Here is a 10335-nt window from a genome sequence, read left to right as displayed (position 1 = left end):
TGTTGTATCGTTATTGTCAGGAGAAGGTTTTTGTGGGGAAGAAAATTTAAAAAGAAAACTACAACAGGGCGAAGCCGCGAGCAACAGCTAGTTTGTAATAATATTTTTGTATCTTGTGTTGCTGTGAATAAATGTATTTTCTTTCTTTCATTCTTATTATTAAAATCTAACCCCCAGTTATGCCAGTTGCTTTAATATCACACAACGTAACCTCCGTGCCATCAGTCAGCCAAAAATTTGTTGTGTTTTGTTTTATCTGCCCCCGTAAACATTTTTACGTTCAAATATGGAGGGTCGTAAAGAGACTACGTGACGCCTTGACAATAGCGGAGCTCCATATGGAACTAGTCAGAATTATTGTAGATGTAAATAAAAGAGAATGTAGTTTGTTTACGGGAGGTGATTGTGATAAGGATAAAAATTTTTTTTTAATGGGTCCAAGTGCGTGTCAAGCAAAGCGTAGCGTAGAGTTCCGTACATGTGCGAATTAATGTATGGCATGTTAATTCGTCTAATACAATATATTTATACTTAAACAATAGTAGATTATAGCCTGAATGCTTTCTTTTGTCTGAATGGCCAAATGGTATTCATAACAGTCTCTGACCGTGGGCGCTTAAACGGTTTAATTCTACTCACAAACTAAGCTACTTTTGTTTTGTAACATTTTCAAAAAAACATAAATTCTATATTATTATTTTATTGATCCTCAAATTTTAATTGTTAAATCAATGTATCGGACATGGCGGTGTTATCGCTGTGTCTTCGTACGGGGGCCTTGAAATAATTTTTGGCATTTATTTGACATCTCTAAGGATAAATTATCCATGTGCCGTCGATTTAGTATTGTATCGCATACATTGAAAATTACATTAATTAAAAAAAAATAATAGTGGTCATATTTTTAAAAATAGCAAAACAAAAGTAGCTCAGCTATGATAGTAGTATCGAACCCTGGATTTAAAGCCCCATGGTCAGAGGACTCCCTGTCTACAATTTATTAAAAAAAAAAAAATTTACATATTTTTTTTTTTATATATATATTTTGGAGCATACAACGCGAAACTATTTCAAAATCATTGTATGCATATGAAAAAGTCTGAAAATATGTTTTAAACTTTTCTGATTTTCACTCGAACAAACAAAGCAAACGTGACAAGCTACACCACGGCCAGTGCAATGAGGTCGAAACGTCGAAGTAAATATTACTAGCGTGATAAGTCCTGTTTTATTTAACTCTGAAATATTTGGGGCAGTTAATTTTGGAATCAGTAACAGTATCTCACGTCTTAAATCGAGTTTAGCTCGACATATCCGAGTCATCCGGTCATTATATAATTTAATATGAGTGAGTCTCACGGTAGTTTCATGTTCAAAATCGTAGTACAGTATTCAAAATTAAAAATATATGTATCTATACTAAAAAAAACCGGCCAAGAGCGTGTTGGGCACACCCAAAATAGGGTTCCGTAGCCATTACGAAAAAGTTAAGTAATATTTTTCTAAGGATTTCCTATTTTATATGGAATCTTCCAAGTTTAGGTATATTTAGGCTGCTATTTACTCATAAACTACTACTAATTCTCAAGCAAACTTAGCCGTTAAAGTTTTTCTTGAAAGTTTGATATACTTACGACATCCTGATTTTTTCAAATTTTTTCACCCACCGGTTTAGATTTTAGAGGGGACGCTCGATTTTAATTGAAAAATCTGCACTTTAAACTTGAATATTTCGCAAAAAAAAACACTGAATCGAAAAATCGTTTTAGGAAACGCCTAATGGTTTTAAAAGACCTATCCAACAGTACCCGACACTATAGGGTTGGATGAAAAAAAAAAAAACATATTACGTCTATGGGAGGCACACTAAAAAAAAAATTTTTTTTATTTTTAACTGTACCATTTTGTCGGCATATTTTACTTATATATCCGTGCAAAATTACAGCTTTCTAGCATTGATAGTCCAAAGCCGCGGACGGACAGACAGAAAGACAGACAGACATGGCGAAACTATAATTAAGGGTTCCGTTTTTGCCATTTTGGCTCCGGAACTCTGAAAACCCTAATAAATAGAATATTCCCTTCGCACAGAACTAGCTGTGTAAATGCTAAAAAAATATTACCATTTTTCTGATAACCCAAACAATAATAACGTCCACCAGCATCAAAAAAGGGCGCCATATCGAACGGTTTTATCAATATCAATAAAAACAAGAATCGTAAAATTCTATCGTACTTCTGGAGCAATAAAAAAAATTCGCAGAATTTTAGGAACAGTCCGTTGTTAAAAATTTTGTTCTTTTTTAAGGAAATGATGCAGCGGGATAAATGGGATTACCAATATAGTAGATTAGCTGTTGCCTGCCACTTTGTCCGCGTAGAATTCATTTATCGCTATCCCGCGGGAAATGCAATTTTCCAGGATAAAAACTATCCTATGCCCTTCCTCGGGATTCAAATTATTTTTATATCGAATTTCATCTAAATCAGTTCAGCAGTTTAGACGAAAAGAGGTCTACCCCTGACTGATCATGATACATGCAATTGCATCGAAATATCTGGCACGTACCTCTTAAAGGAATTTTACACTACTTGCCAAAATATGAATATGCAATTGTGCATGTACTGTTTTTATTTGCTCAGCATTTCCTTTCCTTTTATCATTCCTTAATCATCTTATCTCTATCCTAGAACGCCTTATCCTCGAAATGAATTCCGAGCAGTAAAATTTACTTTCAAAACGAGAGACCGTACTAAAGCGTTTACGCAAAAAGTTAAGTGATTTCGCCCACTATAAACCCAGTAATAGATGAGGCTGAAAAAAAAATGCAAATGAACCGATCTCCAAATAAGATTCTTTAATTACAACTATGAAGGACTTTGTAAAAAGTCAAAGGATAAAGAAAACGTCTTTGTCTTAAAGAACTTTAAATAAGAGCCTGAGGTACAAGGAAAAGTAATTTGAATTCGTTAGGTACTTCCATGCCATCTGCTAAATGCAGCTTTATTAACGTTCTAACCGTTGGAGAGGCGGGTGGCGTCTGACGTTGAATTCGAAATTTAAATTACTTAGTGACTTTTAAAAAAAATCTTTTTCCCCTTGTTTTCCTGGTGGCCAGTCACATTGCATTTTTGTTTTGCCTACGTCTCATACGTATTTTTTTCCTTTTATTTTAATTCGTATCTTACAAAGGTTATAAATTAATCTTTTCCTTCTAAATACAACGTAAAACTAAATTAAGAACCACGTGACTGATCAAAGTATTATCTATAACGTTCACAAGCAAAATGTTTATGACATACACACCCTAAAACAATTTATGTACTTAAATTAAAAAAAAAAACAAAAAAAAAACTGTAGACTAACTATGTAGAAAAAATCAAGGCTACTTTGCTGGAAGGATAAATATTGCAAATCTAGGATTCATATTTCGCCTCAGCATAACGCTGAGTCAGCGGCCGTTTCACTTTTGCGGGGACACACAAAATCTTGTATGTATTTTCTGTTTTTTTGTTTTCTTTTATTTTTGTTGTTTTTCTTATTTTTTTAATTTTGTTGTATTTGTGTGTCTTTTTAAATGTGAATAAATGTCTTCTTTCTTTCTTTCATATCATTTCAAAATGATTCATGATTCATCCCAGCCTATATACGTCCCACTGCTGGGCACAGGTCTCCTCTCAGAACAAGAGGGCTTGGGCCATAGTTCCCACGCGGGCCCAGTGCGGATTGGGAACTTCACACGCATCATTGAATTGCTTCGCAGGTGTTTGTGCAGGTTTCCTCACGATGTTTTCCTTCACGCAAAGCTCGTGGTAAATTTCAAATGTAATTCCGCACATGAATTTCGAAAAACTCAGAGGTGCGAGCCGGGGTTAGAACCCACGACCCTCTGTTTGAGAGGCGATAGGTCAAACCACTAGGCCATTTCAAAATATCACTACATAATTCCATTGATCTATTTATATTTGAAACAGTATTATAAAATCATTCCTATATTTTCTCATTATCAATTAGTTTTGCAAAAAGTTAAGACTTCGTCACACTTTTTATTCTTAATTTGACGGCGATGAGTTGTTAAAAAAAAATAGTTGCTGTTGCATTGGGATGTACCTAAATCTTACTTGGTAAAAACTTTTTTTTTGTTTTTTAATAAACTAATGACGTACGTACATAATTGGGTCTGAAAAAATCGCAGCCTTTCTATTCTTCGCCTGTAGTTTGTGGAGCATAAATCTTTTTTCACTCTTCACTCAGAATCCCATCTTCATTTTGTTTCCAGACTTCATTGAAATTAACATACACCGACACGTTCGTAAAACTTCTGATACTTTTTGTTTAACTAATTCTTTTCTTTCCGCCTTAACTTTACAATCAGAGTTTTCGCAGGGCTTTAAGCTTAACAAATTTCCTGATTTTTCCAAAGTCAATTGACTTGTGAATTTAGAAATTTCTTTCCAAGTTTAACTCGTTAAGGTCGAAGATGTTCGCGTTTGTCTTTAGAAGGGAAATATTTGATTTATCTTTGCGCTTTGCGCTAATACGTAGTAAGCGTTAAATTTACTTTTTCGGTTAAAAAAGATTCAGGAGTGTGGGCACGAGCGCTTACCATTGTGCAAAGATGAATGAGCCATAGAAGCACAGAAAGTTATAACTATTTCAAAACAAAAATCATTTTACAATTCACTAAACTATTTTCGTTTTGTGTTTTTTTGAAATTATATTCCTATTTAAGGTAACAAAATGTTTAAAACAAAAAAAACGTATTATATTTACCGATAAGACACCAGTGTGGTCGTCTATCTAATTAAAGTTGGAATTTATTAAATATTTGATAGTCAAAGGACTAAAATTTACTCTTCCGTTTCTGACATCCCATTAGGGCAGCTACAAATATTTCCACATCATTCCCACCAAAAGCTCCGTCCCTTTTAACCATTGTTATGTGGAGAAAATGTATTTTCAATCAAAATCCGTTAAACTCAACTAAATTGAACGGAAAAAAACCTTTTTTTAGATTCGAAGCGTCCGCCATTTTGTGGACCTTTTTACAGAGGTCAAAGGAATAAGCTTCTTAGGTAATCATTAGGCCTGGGTTAACCTAGATCTAGGGTTTTACTGTTGAATTTGGTTGTAAGAATGAATGTTGATAGGTACTACTTCTTGCTAAGTTTGTGTAAAAGGCGATTTTTAAATTGGTCCATAAGTTCAGTGAAGGATGCTAATACTTCTTAAAAAATGTTTTCATTTCTTATATCCAACGGTTTTAAGGGTTTTCGTGCCGAAATCTATTATTTAACTTAATTTTATTGTAACTAGAAAAAAAAAACAAATTAAAGAAAAACTTAAGTCAGGAATCGAACCTGGTCTCTCGTCAGTACGAGATTTGTTTTATTATTTACACCAACTTAAGCTCTACATTAAATTTACAAACATGATGTGTATGAAGTTCGCAATCTGCACTGGGCCCGCGTGAGAACTACACGTCCCAAGCGTGTTCCCAGCAGTGGAATGTATATAGGCTAGGATGATGATGATGATTATCCGTGTCAGCAATTAAACAAGTGTTTAAATGATTTTAACGTTAATTACGAATTCTCACTCCCGTTTTCAAGTTTACAACAAAAGCTTATTAGAACTTCTTTAATTTTCATGATCGTGCGAAATAACATTAATTGTATAATTGCTTAAGTTCTGGAGATTTTAACTTTTAATGTTAATATTTTCATAATTATTAACCTTCTTTGGGGAAAAATAAATTGCGAGGCAAGTACTATTAATATTTCGTTTTGAAAGAAGTGAGACTAAGGGGCTGTTTCACCATCTATTGATTAGAGTTAACTTGCGGCGGTTAGGTGTGATGCCGTCTCTTTTTGTTTTGTTCGAATAGACGGAGACGGCATCACATTTAACCGTCGGTTAACGCTAATCAATGGATGGTGAAACAGCCCCTAGCACTTGTAGTTCCTTGGGTTAATTTTTTTCTTAAATTTATTTTTAATATCACGTGTAGTTCGTTTCAGCCGACTTAATTTTCATAAGTTGACCATTGTTTTTATCTATATTTTATTTAAATACTAGAATTTACCCGCGGCTTCGCACGCGTAAGCTATTCGATCTAGTAGTTACAATTTAAATTCCGAGATTTTACAAAATTCCCCTGGGGATTCCCAAATTTTATATCATGATCTTCATTGAGGTTGTGTTAAGAACAGCTGTCAAAAATTTCAAGACTCATCGTTCTTCTTCTTCTCTTCGTTTATGGTCGCCACTCGAGGACTTTTCACCCCCAATAGCTATCTGTTCTTTACTTAGCTACGTCAACTTACACTTTATTTAGCTACGTCGGTGAGTTTAGTTCTTTGATGAATTTCAAAATAGATTAATTGATTTTCATTGGAAGAACTTACGCAAAACTACCAAATTTAAACTGCTCTTAATATTAATCCACCACCCAACTTCCGAGGCACTCGATTAACTCATAACGACTTATCGAATTCACACGTAAAATGTAAACCAATCGTAACGAGCCAAGTTTAAAAGTGGTTCGGCTTAGAATCACTTACCTTTAGAAACTTGGTAGTTCTATAATAGGAAATGTTGGGAATCGGCCCCCGATTTCGATTCGATTCGGTTTCCAGTTGAGGATGGCGACCTTGTTATTAGTTTGAAAGTTTTTATGGAAGTTTAAGTTGTTAGTTTGAAAGTTTTGGTTTTAATACAGCTTAATTCAGACATTTTTTAAGGGGGATCATCTGGCTGAGCATAAGTGGGTGCATGGGCGTACGCAGGGGGGGACAGGGGAGGGCAGCTGCCCCCCCCCTGGAAATTGTATGTTCTACAATATATTATGCCCCGTTTACCTATGAAGCAGGATCCCTTGCGGGTGTTTGGCCTACACACTGTTGTGTTTCATGTGTCTGTGTAGTGTATGGCAAAACAAGTGCGGGCGATCTGACCTAAAAAATCTGACTTGCCCCCCCTAGGCCAGAAGCTGGGTACGCCCCTGAGGGGATGTTAGTTCCAACATTCTGAAAATTGAAGTGAATGGAAACATGGTGGCTTCTGCGCTTTGGATGTGCTATGAATCGTGTCGTGTCCAAAGACCACGTAGAGTAATAAAGTGTAAAAGACAAAATACAACTTCGAGAAATAAAAAAGAGTTAGTTTAAAAATCAATCATACGTATCTTAATAAGTTAAAAAGTCGACGGTCAAAATATCGAAAGTAGATTAGGCAAGGTTAGTAACAATATTTTGACCATTGTTTTTTTAACTATTGATATTTCAAGTTTCGATATTCAGATACGTGCTCGCCAGGACCATAATATACTAGTATATATGGTCCTTGGTGCCCGTCAATGAATAGTCAAACATCGATACTTAGTTTATTCTGGAACAGATATGAATTTCGGCGGGTCTCTAACACAATCTTTAAGAAATTCGAAAAATAGTTTTAGAAACACGTCCTAAAGTAGATATGCCAAGTTCATAAAACTTCGTAATCCTACAACGTTGAGTTGCAATTTCAAAAAGCAGTCGAAATTGTATGTTCTAAACTAAAACTACGTCTAGTGTCATGAGTGGACGCATGGCGATGTGGAAGTTCAAAAAGTCCAATTATTTTTCATTAGACCTATGACGGGACTTGACGGGAGTAAAAATATTGAAACGTCAAATTTTTATTCGACCGAAAATTTAAATTTTCAAAAGTACGTTTGTCAGAAGCTTACAGACCCGAAGACTTAAGGTGATTTTCCACCGGCGAGGCGAGACGAGGCGGGGCAAGACAAGAATTCAAATTTGTATGCATTCTCGCGCACCTACCGTGAGCCGCCGCGGACGCTGCCATAGGCACAAATTTCAATTCTCGTCTCGCTCCGACTCGTCTTGCCTCGCCGATGGAAAATCACCTTAAATCCCGAAGATTAATGCACCTGTCTGTGTTTGATCGAACAATATAGCATAGATTATCACAAATGTTGGAAAAACTATCATAAATATTAGCAAATTAACTCGTTAAAGTGGCAATAAGCAGTCAGGTAATAAAACACGGAGAACAGATGGCCGTTCGGGTCGAACAGTTCTGGAATAGAGACCGTGGATCGGCCAGCGCAGAGTGATGATGGTAAAATTATCGATAGTGTGGCAACACTAGCTTCCTTTTATCTGTGGTTGCAGTCTCTTACGTAAATGCACCTCTATTTTAAAGCAGACACCAAGTGAATTTTAATTAATTTCTGCAATATTTAATTACTTACCTAACTTTTGAGGTAAGCAATGTTTGCCAGTTGAAGCGGAAAAGGAAGCAACTTTGAATAAGTTGAGGAATGCAAAACTAATTGATTAAATCAGAGCATTCCTGAGCAAGGCATATGAACTAAAAACAACCTTGCTATATCGCAACCATCTGTGCAAAACCGCTATGACTGTGCGACATATTGCGCATTTAATTGGAAAGCTTTTTAACTAAATAAGAAAATGTTTACGTATGTCTGTCTAATATAGTAATTACGTAACTGTCGATTATGTACGTGTTTGGTATATCTAGCTAATAATAGAGACGTGATGGTGTATATTGTAAATCTTTATTATTTTATTTTATTATAATCTTCTTCTTATGTGCTCCATCCCACTTTAAGTGGGGTCGGCTCTCCTAATCTTGAAGTGCCAAGATATTCTGTCTTGACTTGGCGGGTCGGGTAAATTGTTTTAGGTAATAAGTTTTTCATACCGGTACACCAGGTTGGTTTTATTTTAATATAATAAATAATAAAAAAAGCCATAAAATTAAATTTCATTTGTTGTTGTTTAATTTAGCTTTGTAACAAAACAAAGATAAAATCAGGACCAGTTTGTACATCGTAGCAAATTATATTATTTGCTATTGTCTAACCTAAAAACGTTTTTTATATAACGTAAAAAACTCTAATATGAAATAATATTTTTCTTGTCACCTCCATGCTTTGAATATCCTTTGAACATTTAGCTTTTCTGAACTCAACTTTAGTCATTTTATTCCCAAAAAAATACGCAACTTTCTATCACAAAAAGATATCTAGTATGATTCAGTACGTTTCACACGCACTCGCTATACGCTCCTAAAGATTTAATCAACCAGTTAGACATCTAATAAGCGAACAAAGCTTATATCAAATAACAGAACGAAATAATACACAGCCCGAACAACCCGAATATCCTAACCGCCATCTCGCTTACGACAAATGTACTTGAACACCGGCAGATTTTTACGAAGTACCAGAAACAAATGACGTAAGCTACAATGGCGGTTAGGATGTTTCTGTTGTAGTACAATACGCCATGTGTTACGATATGACATATCGCGTGAAGACTTTTGATGTGTTAATATCGCGTCTGTCCTGTTTCCCTTTGGTAAATAAAGAGGAAAAGGTTTTTGATAATCTTTGTTGTTATCGCTTTACATAGTGAGTTGTTTTGTTATAAGGTCGCGTGTTTTGTTGAAGCGACATTCGAATAATATTTCTTTGCTTGGCTTTGTTAGACTAGAAATGTCAAGCGAGCTAAGAGCTGAACTGTGAACAATATAATACAATAAAACGCATAATTTATATACTTACTCAAAAATGACATGTAATTTTTTTTCTTTCGCTTTTTTTATTTTGAATAGAATAATTAAATTACTCTTTTTAATGAATTTTAAATATATTTTTTAAATAAAGACTATGGGAAAAAGCAGTAAAAATTTCACATCTTATTTAAATGTACCATCAGCCAAAAATGAGGTCTGCCACCCTAAAGTTGATAATCGTTTGCATGCCATAAAACAATAATACCAATAGACGTGTCTGTCAACTTGAAAGTTCGACTTTAGCGACATATTTATTTGACAGGAACTTGTTTGAAAATTGATAGACCACTTATTTGGCTGATGGTACCTACCTGCAATCATACAATAAATAATCTGAATTTGTATTAGATTTTTTTCATTCAGTAAAGATTATATAATTACACTTATTACACTCATTAGGAAGATCAAAGTCACTCAAAGGGCTATGGAGAGGTTTGGCTCGGGGTTTATCTGCGGGATAGAATAAAAAATGATGATATCCGCAGTAGAACTAAGGTTACCGACATAGCCCGAAGAATTGCGAAACTGAGGTTGCAGGGGGCGGGACACATTGCTCGCAGGACTGATGGCCGATGGGGTCAGAAGGTTCTCGAATGGCGTCCGCGAACCGGGAGACGAGCTGTCGGTAGGCCTCCAACAAGATGGAGCGACGACCTGATTAAGATCGCGGGATCGCGTTGGATGCGGAAAGCACAAGACCGCGCGGTCTGAGTGGAGAGCCTTGGGGG

Source organism: Choristoneura fumiferana, chromosome 29 (genome assembly GCF_025370935.1).
Source record: "Choristoneura fumiferana chromosome 29, NRCan_CFum_1, whole genome shotgun sequence".
In the NCBI taxonomy this organism is placed as follows: domain Eukaryota; kingdom Metazoa; phylum Arthropoda; class Insecta; order Lepidoptera; family Tortricidae; genus Choristoneura; species Choristoneura fumiferana.
Note: the sequence above shows the minus strand (reverse complement) of the source record.